Source organism: Gopherus flavomarginatus, chromosome 1, assembly GCF_025201925.1.
Source record: "Gopherus flavomarginatus isolate rGopFla2 chromosome 1, rGopFla2.mat.asm, whole genome shotgun sequence".
In the NCBI taxonomy this organism is placed as follows: Eukaryota; Metazoa; Chordata; order Testudines; family Testudinidae; genus Gopherus; species Gopherus flavomarginatus.
The window spans coordinates 66,070,821-66,087,081 of record NC_066617.1 but is presented as its reverse complement, the minus strand read 5'-3'; the positions used below and the strand labels follow the sequence as shown (position 1 = coordinate 66,087,081).

At 45.0% G+C, this 16,261-nt stretch overlaps 1 protein-coding gene and 1 long non-coding RNA gene across 4 annotated transcripts in view; both read right to left on the bottom strand.

Moving 5' to 3' along the window:
• XPOT (exportin for tRNA) overlaps positions 1-8,215 on the bottom strand; it is a 90,020-nt gene extending 81,805 nt beyond the window's left edge. The window contains exon 1 of one of the 2 annotated variants that reach the window (XM_050923400.1): positions 8,073-8,215. The gene's annotated coding sequence lies outside the window, so the exon portion shown is untranslated. The remainder of the gene's footprint in view (positions 1-8,072) is intronic. The other variant, XM_050923407.1, reaches the window with a different exon arrangement.
• Positions 8,216-9,926: 1,711 nt separating this feature from the next.
• On the bottom strand, positions 9,927-16,096 carry LOC127034915 (uncharacterized). 2 transcript variants are annotated; one of them, XR_007769522.1, is made up of 4 exons: positions 15,846-16,096; positions 15,097-15,278; positions 14,429-14,455; positions 9,927-12,094 (listed from the first exon to the last, which is right to left on the bottom strand). It is a non-coding gene; the product is annotated as an uncharacterized LOC127034915 (long non-coding RNA). The 2 variants fall into 2 exon arrangements; XR_007769523.1 differs by lacking the exon at positions 9,927-12,094 and adding an exon at positions 12,360-13,420.
• Between the last annotated feature and the right edge of the window lie 165 nt (positions 16,097-16,261).

The window sequence follows — 16,261 nt, the reverse complement described above, 5'->3', positions numbered from 1 at the left end:
ACCTTAATATATATTTTTCAAAAGAATACACTTTTATGTAGAAATCCATGATTAAACTGAGTCTTCCTGACTAGGGATTTAAATCAAATCCACCCTGAAACTCTTTACTAAAAAATTTAGTTTGTGTAGCTAACTCAAATAGTTACAATCTATTGGGCCAATGCAAGCACCATAACATGAAAAGTAACTCCTTGGACTGCAAGATTTTATTTAAGAAGATAGTTTCTTGTGCAGTAATCCATTTTAATAAAAAAATTACATTTTTCTTTAAATCAGAAGAGCTGAATAGCCTTTTAGCAAGCACTTATGGAATGCTTTAAGAAAAAACAAGAGGTTTAATGATTAGAAAAACAGACTAGAATAATTAGTGATGAGAGAATACACTACTCAGAGCACCTATTCTGTGCAGGAAGGTTAGTGTTTGATTAACAGGAATGGTGACAAGGAGGACCAGTCATATGCTCAACTAATCCTCTTAAGTTTTTTTTTTTTTCCATTAGTCAATGGTTCTTTTACTTCTAGTTCATCTACCTTCAAATACACCTCTACCTCGATATAAAACACTGTCCTCGGGAGCCAAAAAAAATCTTACCGCGTTACAGGTGAAACCGTGTTATACCAAATTTGCTTTGATCAGCCAGATTGCGCAGCCCCGACCCCCTGGAGCACTGCTTTATCACGTTATATCCGAATTCATGTTATATCGTGTCGCGTTGCATCGGGGTAGAGGTGTATACTAAAAGGGATGTCTTTCTAGCATTCTTGTCAAATCTTTGACATGGTACAAGCTTTGCAGCAACCATACAGGATGTGGAGCCACTTCCTACCTCAGTGCTTTAGGAGTATATAGCCACATTGGATCAAAAAAATTAAAAATCATCATCCTACAGTCTAGGATTGTTTTCAGAACTGTAAACTAGTCTAACTAGAAAGTGCTTCCACAACAGACATGTTTCATTACAGTAACTCCTCACTTAACGTTGTAGTTACATTCCTGAAAACTGCAACTTTAAGTGAAACGATGTTAAACGAATACAATTTTTCCATAAGATTTAATGTAAACGCGGGGGGTTAGGTTCCAAGAAAAAACTGGGGGCCAGACAAAAGGCATTATATACTGTACAGTATTGTACTGTGGTTGGGAGGTGCTCCTGGCTTACCCCAAACAGGCACAGCCCGCTACAGACAATGATGCAGGCAAGGACGCTAGGAAGCAACTTGCACAGCAGCAGCAGCGGCAGCTTACCCCAGGAGCCAACTTTGCCAAGGGATGCTCCAGGCCCACCTCTTCCCATCCCCACTCCACTCCAGACCCGCCTCTTCCCATCCCCGATCCACCTCGCCCCCGGAGCAGGCTTAGGACTTTCTGGGAAGGAGGGGGAGGAGCAGACTTTTAATCGCACTGTTAAACAACGGAATACCAATTGAAATTTATTAAATATTTTTTGATGTTTTCCCACATTTTAAAATATATTGATTTCAGTTATAACACAAAAAACAAAGTGTACATTACTCACTTTATATTATTTTTGATTGCTAAAATTTGCACTGTAAAAATGATTTTTAAAGTATTTTTCAATTCACCTCTTGCAAGTACTATAGTGTAATCTGTCATGAAAGTGCAAGTTGTAAATGTAGATTTTTTTTTGGTTACATAACTGCACTCAAAAACAAAACAATGCAAAAAAAACTTTAGAGCCTACAAGTCCACTTTGTCTTAACAATTGGCCAATCTTTAAGACAAATAAGTTTGTTTATATTTATGGGAGATAATGCTGCCCACTTCTTATTTACAATGTCACCAGAAAGTGAGAACAGGCATTCACGTAAGACTTTTGTAGCTGGTACTGCAAGGTATCTACATGCCAGATATGCTAAACATTCATATGCCCGTTCATGCTTTGGCCACCATTCTAGAGGACATGCATCCATGCTGATGACGCTCGTTAAAAAAATAATGCATTAACTAAATTTGTGAATGAACTCCTTGGGGGAGAACTGTATGTTGTCTCCTGTTCTGTTTTACCTGCACTCTGCCATATATTTCATGCTATAGGAGTCCTGGATGACGACTCAGCATGTTGTTCATTTTAAGAACACTTTCACTGTAGATTTGACAAAATGCAAAGAAGGTACCAATGTGAGATTTCTAAAGATAGCTACAGCACTAGACTCAATGCTTAAGAATCTGAAGTGCCTTCCAAAATCTGAGAGGGACAGTCTTAAACGAGCAACACTCTGATACGGAAACTACAGAACTCAAACCAAGAAAAAAAGAAAATCAACCCTCTGCTGGTGGCATTTGACTCAAATGATGAAAATGAACATGCGCTGCCCTGCATTGCTTTGGACAGTTATCAAGCAGAACCCATAATCAGCATGGATGCATGTTCTCTGAAATGGTGGTTGAAGCATGAAGGGACATATGAATCTTTAGCGCATCTGGCATGTAAATATCTTGCAACACCGGCTACAACAGTGCCATGCTAACATCTGTTCTCACTTTCAGGTGACATTGTAAACAAGAAACAGGCAGCATTACCTCCTGTAAATGTAAACAAACTTGTTTGTCTGAGCAATGGCTGAACAAGTAGGACTGAGTGGACTTGTAGGCTCTAAAGTTTTACAGAGTTTTATTTTTGAACGCAGCTTTTTTTTGTACTTAATTCTATATTTGTAAGTTCAACTTTCATGATAAAGAGGTTGCACTACTGTACCTGTATTAGGTGAATTGAAAAATACTTTTTTTTTTATAGTGCACATATCTGTAATTAAAAATAAATATAAATTAGCACTATATATTTTGTATTCTGTGTTGTAATTTGAAATTAATATATTTGAAAATGTGGAAAACATCCATAAATATTTAAATAAATGGTATTCTATTATTGTTTAACAGCGTAATTAATCGTGCTATTATTTTTTTGAATTGCTTGACAGCCCTACTCAGGGTATGTTTACACGGCAGAGCCTAGCCCAGCATAGCTGTGTCACATACCCCATTAAAGTAGATGCAGGAGTAGTATACGTTTTTCTGCCAGTGCAGGAACCCTACCACCTCAAATGACGTTAGCCATGTCATCAGCAGTCCGGTTTCACTGACATAGCTGCATCTCTACTGCGTGTTTTGTCAGCATTGTTATGCCAGTCAGGAGTTTAGTTTCATACCCCTGACTGACACAGCTATGCTGACATTAATCTTACTTATAGGCCAAGTCTTGGAAGGAATCAAATCTAGATGGATATCTTTGATAAAGGACTCATCCAGAGCTATTCCACTTCCACGAAGGCTTGCATGAACTAACCAGTCTTGCATCAAACTCTGGAAGTGGCACACTTAGGCTCTGTTTCAGGCCTAATATACATGTAAAAGTTTTGCTGGCATAGCTATGACAGTTAGAAGTTGGGGGGAGTGGGGGAAATGTGCATCCCTAACATATACAGCTAAGCTGGCAGAAGTCCTGGCATAGATGCAGTTACTCTAGCAAAAAAAAGTCCTTTCATTAGTATAACTTATTTCATTCAGGGAACTGGTACAATTCTTCTGCAGATATAAACTGTATCTACACTAGGGGTGTTCGCCAGTATAACTATGCTCGCAAAACCTTTCTAGGCCAGGCACTAAAATGTTAGGTTGACCAAGCAGCATGGCTCAGGGATGTGAAAAATCCACACCCCTCAGTGACACAGTTAAGCTGATCTAACCCCCAAGGTAGACAGTGCTCAGCTGATGAAAGAACTCTTCCACTAACCTTGTATGGCCTCTCGGGGAGGTGTATTAATTATGCCCCTCCCACCAATGTAGTCTCTACACCAGTGGTTCCCAAACTTTAACAGCCTGTGAACCCCCTTCACTAGCACGTTAAGTCTCGCAAACCCCCTCTTAAAAATGAATATTTCCAGGGATTTTCTCCTTTACCCGAGTATAAATTATAAAAGCAGTGATCTTGGAAATATAAAATGTTTTATGACCTGCTTATTACACACTTGTATTATTTATCATTACAGTATTTTACTACGTTATGAAAATGGTAATACTCTTCCAAGATCTCACTTTTGTAGCTTGTATCACTTTGAATAAGCCTGTTATAAGACAAGGCTCCTATGTTTCATCAAGGAGTATCAGATGTGAAACAGCATGAAGGTATTTAAGAAGCCAACTCAAAAGAGTTCCTCCTACACAAGCTTTCAGGTCTTGAGCAGTCCAGGCAAACAGCACATGTTACAACAAAGCTTAAACTTGTTCTTCATAATAAATTTTAAAAACAATACTAGCTGACTATTTAATTTTAAAAACAGCAAAAAATATTCACCTCCCTTTCTGCTTCTTATAACGAATCTTGAAGTTTAAATCTCCTCAGTGTGATAGATATGCTTGCTTTGATCTGCTTCACTCTTGGAAGTCCAGGAGCTGTGGGCTGCTGGCCCTGTGCTGCCTGCGGGTCCCTAGGGACAGCTCTGTCCGCCATTAGGGATTCCCCCCCACCCCCAAGAACCCCAGTTTGGGAACCACTGCTCTACACTGAAGTGCTACAATGGTGCAGCTTCAGCATTTCTAGTGAAAACATATTCCTAGCGCAGACAAGGTGGGTATATATAATTGGAGATATACCTATCTCCTAGAACTGGAAGGGACCTTGAAAGGTCATTGAGTCCAGCCCACTGCCTTCACTAGCAGGACCAAGTACTGATTTTTGCCCCAGATCCTTAAGTGGCCCCCTCAAGGACTGAATTCACAACCCTGGGTTTAGCAGCCCAATCCTCAAACCACTGAGCTATCCCTTCCTTTCCCCCCCGCCCCCACCCCAAGAGCAGGTCTACACTACAGAATTACTTCGATATAATGACATCACTCAGGGTGTGAATAATCCATACCTCTGAGCGACAGTTATACTAACCTAAGTGCTGGTGTAAACAGCTAAGTTTCTCCCCCCGACATAACTACCACTCCTTGCAGAGGTGAATTAACTATGCCAACAGGAGAGCTCTCTCCTATCAGCATAGAGCATCTTCATTAAAGCGCTACAGCAGCGCAGCTATGTCGATGCAGCATTTCAAGTGCAGACCTGCTCTCAGTCTGATCTTCAGTGATAGTTAATTCTACAAACAATGACTCTCTCCTGAGAGCATCTTGGCTGCCACTAGAAAGTGAGAGTTCTCTCAGTCTTAGAAATAGACGTGCATAGACTAGGGTTCTCACAACACATTTTTTGGTGGCCTCAGTGCAGGCACCAACTCTTGCTGGTGGCTGCCCTGGGGCTGAAGCCCAAGCCCCTCCATCCCTGGGAAAGTGAGTTGGGAACTCAACGGCCACCTGCAGAGTCCCAGGTTCCTATGGTGCCACACACACCAGCCCATGTCTCTCCAGAGGCACCACCAGGAGCCCCCTAGGAGGCTGTTGGTGCAGGATACCAATCCCTGTTGCTAGTGCCAGCAAACACCAAGGTGGCTCATCCAGGAGCAACAGCTAGGTGCTACAAGGAGGGGCCACTGCTTTGTCTCCTCCCCGCCCAGGAGGCTGTCGTGGCTGCAAAATTCCACTGGTAGCCACATGTGGTCATGGTGGCAGCATTTGAGAAACGCTGAACTAGCAGACCATTCTGTAGGAATAAACACTTTCTCAACGTACCTATGTTGCAATTTTGGACAGGTCAGTTATTTCTTTAGAACAACAACTTGCTTTAACTATTCATATACATTGTGTAATACAGATTTGTTGTAACATCCCATGTGTAATCATTCTTCAGTGACACACTACTTAATGTGAGAGTTGTACCTTTGCCTGGTCCTCCTGTTAGCAAGCCCCAGTATAATATAAAGTTCTCATGTCAGACAACATTTTGAAGCTCCAAGGTAGTATTCTTTGTACAGCATGTACTATTAATTAGAAGTTATTACATTTCAATTAAAAGTGCACAAAACCTTACAGGAGCTCATCATAAGGGCTCCCAAACCAGAATCAGCCACCTTAACAGGAAATTACATTGGAATGAAAGAAATTTAACATAGTAAGGCCACGTCCAGACTAGGGGAGGAAAATCGATCTTAGATACACAACTTCAGCTACATGAATAACGTAGCTGAAGTCGAATTTCTAAGATCGAGTTACTCACCCGTCCAGACGGCGCGGGATCGATATCCGCGGCTCTCCGTGTCGATTCCGGAACTCCATTCGGGTTGATGGAGTTCCGGAATCGATGTAAGCGCGCTCGGGGATCGATACATCGCGTCCAGACTAGACGCGATATATCGATCCCCGAGCAATCGATTTTAACCCGCCGATACAGCGGGTTAGTCTGGACGTGGGCTAAGTCTGAAGTTATTAACTTCTTATGGTGAAATAGAGTTCTCTACCTCCTCAATGGCTGTACTAATATTGCTTCCTCTCAAAGACCCCAAATCCCCCTCCTTCCCTTTGGAGACCATCAACACCATTATTTAGTAACTCAAAGGACTGCCAGTGAAAGACGTGAGGTATTTCCACCCTGTTACCCTAACTCAGGGTGGGAAATACAGAAGTAATTCAGTTACTATCCTATCTGTTATTGACACATCAATGAGGAATGACAGCACTCTCTTCCTACAGCAGAGGTGGGCAAATGTTTTGGCATGAGGGCCACATCTGGATATGGAAATTGTACGGCAGGCTATGAATGCTCATGAAATTGGGGGGTGGGGTCGGGGATGAGGGGTTGGGGGCCAGAAGGGTGCTCCAGGCTGGGACCGAGGGGTTCAGAGGGCAGGAGGGGGGTCAGGGGTGCAGGCGCCGAGTGGCACTTACCTCAAGCAGCTCCCAGAAGCAGTAGTATGTCCCCCCTCCAGCTTCTATGCTGAAGTGCAGCCAGGTGGCTCTGCACACTTCCCTGTCCACAGGTGCCCCCCCCCGGCCCCAAGCTGCCATTGGCTGTGGTTCCTGGACAATGGGAGCTGTGGGGGCAGCACTTCAGGCAGGGGTTGTGTGTGGAGCCTCTTGGCTGCTCCTACATGTATGAGCTGGAGAGGGGACATGCCACTGCTTTTGGGAGATCTGCGGAGCAGGACAACCCCAGACCCACTCCCCAGTTGGGAGCTCAAGGGCCAGATTAAAACATCTGGAGGGCCGGAAGCAGCCCCCAGGCCATACTTTGCCCACCCCTGACCTACAGCATGAAGCCTCTGCAGAGTTTGGCAAAGGATTAAGGCAAATTCTGATCACCCATCTAGCAGTACATATTGTGCTTGTTGTAAGACAGAAGGAATAACCTAGGGCCTACCAAGGAGCACAGGACATTGAAATGCTTAGTCAGTTCCCTTACTGCATGCTGGATTCTGAAGAATGGCTAATTTCACTCCTTATACAGATGTGAGAAAAGGAGACTTCACTGGTTCATATGTTGAAGGTGATCTTTGCAACCATAACCGCTAGAGATTTATTTCAGATTAAAGCAGAAACTCTACAGAAATTGATGTTGTTGCAGACGACAGGTGTTCGTAACACACGTACAACAGACATGCATCTGAGGAAGTGGGTATTCACCCACGAAAGCTCATGCTCCAAAACATCTGTTAGTCTATAAGGTGCCACAGGATTCTCTGCTGCACGTACAACAGGGTATTTTCCAAGTTTAAAGAAAACTCACTTCCATTTCCCAGGACCCTTGCAGGCCAGGCAGCAGTCTAGGAGGGCTCTGGGTGGCCAAGTCAGACGCTCCCGTGACGCTGCCCCATTACAACGCCCCCGGCGACGCCGCACGGGCGGAGGACCCAGCCTGCCGCAGCAAAGCCGCTGAGCCCTCCAGCGCCCTTCCCCCCCGCAGAGCCGCCGAGAGAAGGGCGGGCAGGCGCCGGCATCAGAAAAGCCCGGTCCAGAGCCAGCCAGGAACGCAGCGAGGGAGCCCCGCCCGGCAGGGAGCCCCGCGGCCCAGAGGTTGTTGCTGGGACACGCTCCTCCCCCCATCAGCCGCGAACACGCGGTGGCCCACGCCGCCGGCCGGCCGCTCGCCCCCCCCGCAGCCGCGGGCAGCGCCCCTCTCCCACAGGAGCCCAGGGCTGGGCTGAATCAGAGCCGCATAAGTCCCCCGCTCCCCTAGTACCTTCCCGGTCACTCCATCCCGGCAGCGCCGCCGGCTCCGCGTCCCACAGCTCCGAGACCGCCACAACCATAGAGAGCGGGCCGGGCCTCGCCGCGCCCGCGCGCCGCCTCCGCCGGCGGCAGGGAGAGGGGACGCCGCCGCCACTGGAGCGCGCGGGGCGGCCGCGCGGCTGATGCTGGCTGCGTGTCCGGAGCGCGCGTAACCGTCTGGTGTCGAGCCTCTAACCAGGCGTGTCCCCGCCCCCTCAGCCACAGCACGGGACTATAGTTCCCAGCATGCTCTCCGGCTCCCCCTCGCGTAGGCACCAAGCCGTCCCTGAAAGACAGCGAGAGGTATTTCCCCTTCCTGACACTTACCTTCCTCCTCCAATAGACGAGAGCACCGCCTTGCATGCTGGGATATATAGTCTCCACAAGATGCATGGCATGTTGGGATATGTGGTGTCCACAGGCCTCAAAAATGCGGCTATGTGACCCATTGTATAAATCTGGGTGTTATTAACCCGCTGTAGCGTGTCCCCTGGTTTCCTCTGCCAGCTGACAAGGCCTTCATTGTAATTGCTGATGAGGCGAACTGAGTGGGGGAAGGGAGGTTCTGCACAGAAACTTGGCCTGGCAAGCGGAATGTATAAATACACAGCCACCTCTCCTGCTTAGATGTAGTCTTGGGAATTTATTAGAGGTTGACTTAAGGATATTTACTTTGTGTATTTTGACATGTGATGTTGACAATGTGGGGTTTGATGGTTACAAAGCTTTACCTTTTTGAAGTGCCATGTCTACTGTCATTAAAAAAATTAGTCTGTCCTCTTCACATTGTGTGATTTCCTACAACTGAAAATTTAAATCAATACAAATTGAAAACATTCTTTAAAATAATCACTTTTATCTGTCAAAATTATAAAAAAACAACTTCTATCAAGCTTAGTTATATGTTAAACAATCTTTATAGAAACTGTCAGTAGAGCAGTCTCTAGGATGCCAGTCAAACACACTGATTTACTAACTCATATAGTTAAATCAACAAAGAATGCACAAATACAATAGTTGTTAATAATTTTACTTTTTATACAAGTGCACAAGCAAAATGATGGAAACTTCTATCAGTTACTGTTTCTGAGGAGGTTAAGCTTGATGGGTGGTGAAGCATATTCAGGTTAATATTGTCAAGCTTTGCAGATGTAGATAGGCGGCACCTAGTGGAGGCTAAGCCTCCTCAAACTTTGGGCCACCAGGGTGGAGGGGCAGTGGTGGATTTGGAGCCTCTGGAAAAATCTCCCCCCTGCCATGACCCCGGGGCCATGGCAGGGGCACAGAGCTTTTCTGGTCTCACGGCCACAGCTGGGGATGGGGGGGGTGAGAAGAGTGAGTGGGGCCTTGGGATGGAAGAGGCAGAGCGGGGGTGGAGCCACAGAGGAAGGGGTGGAATGGCATGTGGACATGGGCAGGGCTGCAGCGGGGGTGGGGGCAGAATGGCAGAGGAGCTCCAGGCTCAGAGCTTCAGCAGTCCAGCCCAGGCTAAGAGTTCTGCCATGATCCCAGCCAAAGCTGAGAGCTTAACTCCAGCTGGGACCAAGCTCTCAGGCCCCCCTCCTGAGGCCCCAGGCTGGAGTCATGGCAGAGAGAAGCCAAGCACTCAGACTCCTTACCCCAGTCAGGGCCATGGGGGGCAGGAAGGAGACTGAGAGCAGCAAGCAGGGACGTGACCTTGGCTGGAAGAGGCAGGGCCAGCCAAGAAGAGGCAGGGCATGGGGCTAGCCTCCCCAGGGGGAAGCTTCACCTGCTACTCATGCATATGTATGATTTAAAAATGTGATGCACATACCAAAACACTCCCTTTTTATCAAAAAATTCCCATTTTCTAAAATGTTTATTGAAAAATAGCCATAAAATAAGAACAGTTATTCATGCACACCTATAAAATGTGGTAATAGTCACAAATATTATTATAAATATGACATGAGTTCAATAATTATTTTCATTTACAGCATGATTGTGCATTAATTCTCTGCTCAGTTTACAAATCAAAATAAGATTAATCTGCTGCACAATAAACTCATCTTGGAATTAGAAAATCAAGTTGTGTTCTTCCTGCTTCATGCATCACCAATAGTAAAAGGTTTAGTTTTAGAATTTAGCTGGCAATCATGTTTAATTACATGCCAGACAAGACAAAATACAACTTGTTTTTTCACAGTGGTGTTGGTTTTGTAGTTCTGACTAGAAAAACTTTTTCAGTAAATGGCCTACAAAATATCTCCACATCCTACAAAATATTTATGCACATGCTTAACTTTAAGTATGTGAATAGTCCCATTGACTTCAGCAACTCCCATAAATATGATAAAGGCAGCAACACTGCAAATGGTTCTGCCAGCATAGAATTTCAATGGAGTTATTAACAGTTAAATGTGCACGTTTGCAGGATCAAAAACTTTGAAGACAGAGAAAACAAGTAAGTGCAGTAACAAAATGCAAATATTTAAAGAATAACTTATCTGACCATAGCAATATTAATGTCTTACACTTATTTAGTGCCTTTCATGTCAAAGAGATTTGCAGATTATGGCTGCAATCGTGCAACAAGTTCCACATGGGCACAACAATTTGCAGAAATAGGACTTATACAACATTTAAGGAGATCATTTCACCCACCCCTGAAATACAGACATTTCTGATTAACTATAGGCAGGAACAACACAGCTTAGGACAAGTGTGAAGAATATTGTAGCAAACTGATATTGCAGAGGAATTTAGAGATGCAACATATAACTTTCTTAAAAAGAAGTACTATGAAATGTTTAATGACCACAACTGAATAAGAATACTGATATGTTTCATTTGAAAGATGACATCTCCAGTGGCCCAGCGAACCCTAAAACTGGTACTTATTCCAACAGAAGAATGCCACTTACTGAATCACCAGGGGTGGGATTTATGAAGGGACATAGGTGTTGCAACACTGAGTATCATTGTGCTTACTTTTAGGCACCTAGAATATCAGCAGAACAGCACTGCAATCTACAATGCCCAGTTAGCCACCTAGTCTCCCTATAAGATTAACAAGGAGAGATAAGTGCCTTAGAATACAATCCACAAAAACTAGCATGCTAAATGAGGAGGTGCCTAAATTACTGTGTGCTAAGACCCACCCCTCTCTGAGGGATAGGACCCTAAATCTAGGTTGCAGGGAGATACCCTTCGTAAAGATAGGTACGTCTACACTACGAAATTAGGTTGATTTTATAGAGGTCAATTTTTTAGAAATCAATTTTATACAGTCAATTGTGTGTGTCCCCACTAAGCGCATTAAGTCGGTGGAGTGCGTCCACAGTACCAAAGGCTAGCGTCGATTTTCGGAGCGTTGCACTGTTGGTAGCTATCCCACAGTTCCTGCAGTCTCCACCACCCATTGGAATTCTGGGTTGAGCTCCCAATGCCTGATGGGGTAAAAACATTGTCGCAGGTGGTTTTGGGTACATATCGTCAGTCGCCCCTCCCTCCGTGAAAGTAACAGCAGACAATTGTTTTGCAGCTTTTTTCCTGGGTTAACCGCGCAGATACCATAGCACTGCAAGCGGGAGCCCGCTCAGCTCAGCTCACGTTCACCGTATGTCTCCTGGGTGCTCCTGGCAGACCTCGGTGAGGTCGATCAGGGGTGCCTGGACAGACATGGCCATCCTCCTCTTAGAGCACCGAATGGGAGTGACTCCAGGTCATTCTCTTCTTTAAGTTTCATCTCATGGAGATTCAGTCCTGCCTGGAATATCATGTGAGCTGGAGGCTTCTGCCTCAGGATGCTCTCCCAGCCGGCAGCACTGTGTGGTCGTGCCTACCCCTTGCTCCCAATGGCTCATGAAGCCTGGACAGTAGTAAGGAGCAGATCAACTACAGGCTAAGCAAGTGCAGAATGGTGGTAGAATGTGCCTTTGGACGTTTAAAAGCTCGCTGGTGCTGTTGGTCAGACCTCAGCACAACCAACATTCTCGTTGTTATTGCTGCTTGCTCTGTGCTACATAATATCTGTGAGAGTAAGGGGGAGAGATTTATGGTGGGATGAGAGGTTGAGGCAAATCACCTGGTGTCTGATTTCGAGCAGCCAGACACGGATTAGAAGAGCACAGCAAGGCACACTGCGCACCACAGAGACTTTGACAACCAGTTTAATGACCGGCCAGACTATGGAGTGACAGTTGTGTGTGTTTCTCCTTGATGCAAACCCGCCCCCTTTGTTGATTTTAATTCCCTGAAAACCAACCACCCTCCCCCCTTCAAAATAAAGTAACTATTGTTTTGAAACCATGCATTCTTTCTTTATTAATTAAAAAAAATTGACATAATGGACAAGGTAGCTGCAGGTGGTTTTGCAGGGACCCCTTCCTCCCTCCCTCCGTGAAAGCAGACAATCATTTCTCGCCCTTTTCCCTGGATTGCCCATGCACACGCCATAGCACTGCAAGCAGGAGTCCGCTCAGATCACCGCTGCAGTTGTGAGCATTTTAAACACCTCGCATTTGCTCTTAGAGATTTTGGCATATATATTGGCATTACGTCTTTTGGAACAGAGTTCTGATAGCACTGATTCATCTCCCCATACAGCGATCAGATCCAGTTCCTCCCATTCAGTCCATGCTGGATCTCTTTTGCGATTCTGGGATTGCATGGTCACCTGCACTGATGAGCTCATCACGCTGGCCAAACAGGAAATGAAATTAAAAAGCTCCCGGGGCTTTTCCTGTGTCCCTGAGTAGTGCACCTGAGTTGAAAGTGCTGTCCAGAGCTGTCACAATGTAGCACTCTGGGATAGTTCCCAAAGGCCAATACCGTACAATTGCATCCACACTACCCTAAATTTGACCCAGCGATGTTGATTTTAGCACTAATCCCCTCACCGGGAAGGAGTACAAAAATCGATTTTAAGAGTCCTTTAAGATGACCTAAATGGCTTCATCATGTGGATGGGTTCAGGGTTAAATCTATCAAACACTGCTGTATTCAGCTTAAACTCATAGTGTAGACCAGAGCTAAGTGATCATCCCCAAATGCAAACCTCTCTTCTGAAGTCAGGCAGCTTAGGTGTTTCTTGCAAAAATGAGTTAGGCACCTGCCTCACTCCACATAAAACAGTCAATGGAGGAGGTGGTGCCATCACCCACTTTATAACGTTTAGTCCAGTGGTTATAGCACTCACCTAGGATGTGGGAGACCCAGATTGAAGCCACCCACTCTCTACCAGAGGGCAAGGAAGAATTTGAACAGGGGGTTGCCTATTTGTCAGGAGAGTACACTAACCACTGAGTTTGATAGTTTGATGTTAGGACCTCTGTCTCTCCTTTTGAAGTTGTTCCCCTGTGGATAATGAAAGAATGATTGGATAAGGGGTTGTGGAACTTGGGTCTCCTATCTCCTAGGTGGGAGCCCTAACCACAGGACTACAGAATCATTCTCCCTAGACCATTATTAGAGGGAAATCAAAGAATTAAATAATGCAGAAGAGGCAGAAGTGTTCAATCAATATTTTTGTTCTGTATTTGGGAAAAAACAGATATATTTGATACGACTCTTTCTACCCTACTAGTGTGTTGGAAAGATGTTTAACAGCACCTACTAAAGTTAGGCATTTTTAAATCAGCAGGTCTGGATAATTTTAATTCCAGAGTTTTAAAAGAGTTTCCTGAGGAGCTCACTGCACCATCAATGTTGATTTTCAATAAGTCCTGGAACACTGGGGAAGTTCCAGAAGACAGGAAGAAAGCTAATGTTGTGCTAATATTGAAAAAAGGTAAATGGGATTAGTTATAGGCCTGTCAGTCTGAGATGAATCCTCGGTAAAATAATGGAGCAGCTGATACAGGAGTCAATTCATAAAGAATTAAAGGAGGATAATGTAATTAATGCCAATCAATATGGGTTTATGGAACATAGATCCTCTCAAACTAATTTTTTTATTAGTACAAATTTGTTTGATAAAAGTAAGAGAGTTGATGTAATATACTTAAGACTTCTGGAAAGTGTTTGATTTGGATTATTAACTGTCCAATAGGTTGCAAAATATTATTGTAAAGAGGGAATCATTATTAAATGGGTGTGTTTCTAGTGGGGTCCCACAGGGACCAGCTTTTGGCCCTAAGCTAGTTCACATTTTTATCAGTGAATGGAAGAAAACATAAATCATCACAGGTAAAGTTTGCAGATGACACAAAAATAGGATGAGTGTTTAATAATGCAGAGCACAGGTTACTGATATAGGGTGATCTGGATCACTTGGTAAGCTAGGTACAAGCAAACAAATTGTGTGTTAATACAACTAAAAGAAAATGTATACATCTAGGAACCAAAAATGTAGGCCATGCTTACAGGTGAGTCTATCCTGGGAAGCAGTGACTGAAAAAGATTTGGGAGTAATGGATAATCAGCTGAGCACAAGCTCCTAGTGCAAATGTTGTAGCTAAAAGTACTAATGTCATTCTTGATGCATAAACAAGCAAATCTCAAGTAGGAGTACAGAGGTTATTTTACCTCTGCGTTTGGCACTGCTGCAGCCATTGCTGTGTCCAGGTCTAGTGCCCAAAATTCAAGAAGGATGTTGGTAAATTGGAGAGGGTTGAGAAAAAAGCTTCCTTGACATCCCTTTTTGAATACCGGGCAGGGGCCATTTACTTAACATATAATCCAAAGGGCTATCTTTAGAGGGGTTTACCCAGAGACCCACCCATCTGTCTTCTGACACTCAATCAGAGAATTACACAGAGAGCAGAGGGAATTATGGTCTAATCCAGAATTTCCTACCTCTATTACAGTGACCGCTACAGGGGATGGGACAGAAGGATCTCAATTCAACCTCAGGGCTTCATCGCACACTATGGCTTCCACCCTGAGGAATTACGAACGAGAGGCTCAGTTCTGCCCACACACCTAACGCCCAAATGAACAGAGCAGAAAAACAGTAACCCGTTAATTAAACAGAACAGAACCAGATAGCGAACCAGAACCAGATAGCATTTCCTTATCCTATTAGGGCTCACCTTATCAGAGCACGAACCTCAGGGGCCGTGGTGAAGTGAGGAAGAGGGGCTAAACACTAGATGCCGCTCCTAGTTTGCCGCAGCCGTCCGGAGTTCGATGTCCAAACTAGGAAAGTCCCATCTGGGTCACCAGAAACTGTTACCGAAATGTTGGGTCTGCCCAGCTGAGAGCCAATAACAGCCTGATAGGGATAAGGAAAAATGCTTTGTTCTGCAGAAGAAAGGAAAGCCCTGTACCTTAGTATAAAGGCTCTATTCCATACAAATTTCACAAGCCTTTTATACACTTTTAGACAAAGACCCTTGCTTGTTAACACTTGATTGATAGGTGTCAAACACCATAGTTCTGTTATCTGGTTAGGACAAAGCTGGTTTGAAGCAAGTTTTCTCTGCGTTAAGGCAGAAGCAGAAAAGATAGTTCAAACGTTCAGTGTACTGTGTCCGTGAGGCTTCTGCTTCCCCCATGTGGCTGCTTGTAAGCTGTAAAGGGGGGGACCAGTAACTTTCACACTCCTGTCCCTGTTCTTTTATTAGTTGTCCCCCGAAATCAGTTGTGTTCTGAGGTCCTCCCCTTAGGCTGTGTGGTGGGGATCTTTTAGCATTGGGCAGGCTTCCGCCCGCCCAGTTCCCAGGAACCCAATAGGTACAAAGAGACAGCAGCACCACGCACAGAAGTAGAACCATTGGTGCCTAGGGCGCCTTTACCCTGAAAATATAGGCGCCGAGTTTGTGAAATCCAATTTTGGTACCAATTTCCTCCTTGTTCACAGGATTCACAAGACTAAAATCCAGAGTTCAAGTCGGTCCAGGCGGCTGGGGAGCTTGAGCCTATGCGAGGCATCATCACCAAAGCAAAGCTGGTGCTGAGGAAGAGCGACAGCAAATCCAACCCCGCTCAGCACGTGGGAATGAAAGACGCTCCAGCCCGAACAGGGGAGCGCTCACCCGACTGCAGACATGCAGGAAACGCAGCCACCAACAGACCCGCCCACCCAGCTACTCCTAATACCTATGGCGAGACCATTGAAACTACAAGGACCAGCATGCAGTGCGCTAGCCTGGTCGGGGTGGGCCGGCCGCGGGCGATGTGCTTGCTGCAGTGCTTGCTGGGAAGCCAGCTCCCTACGATAGCAGTGTTGCGGAATGGGACTAGGTATGGGCGTTA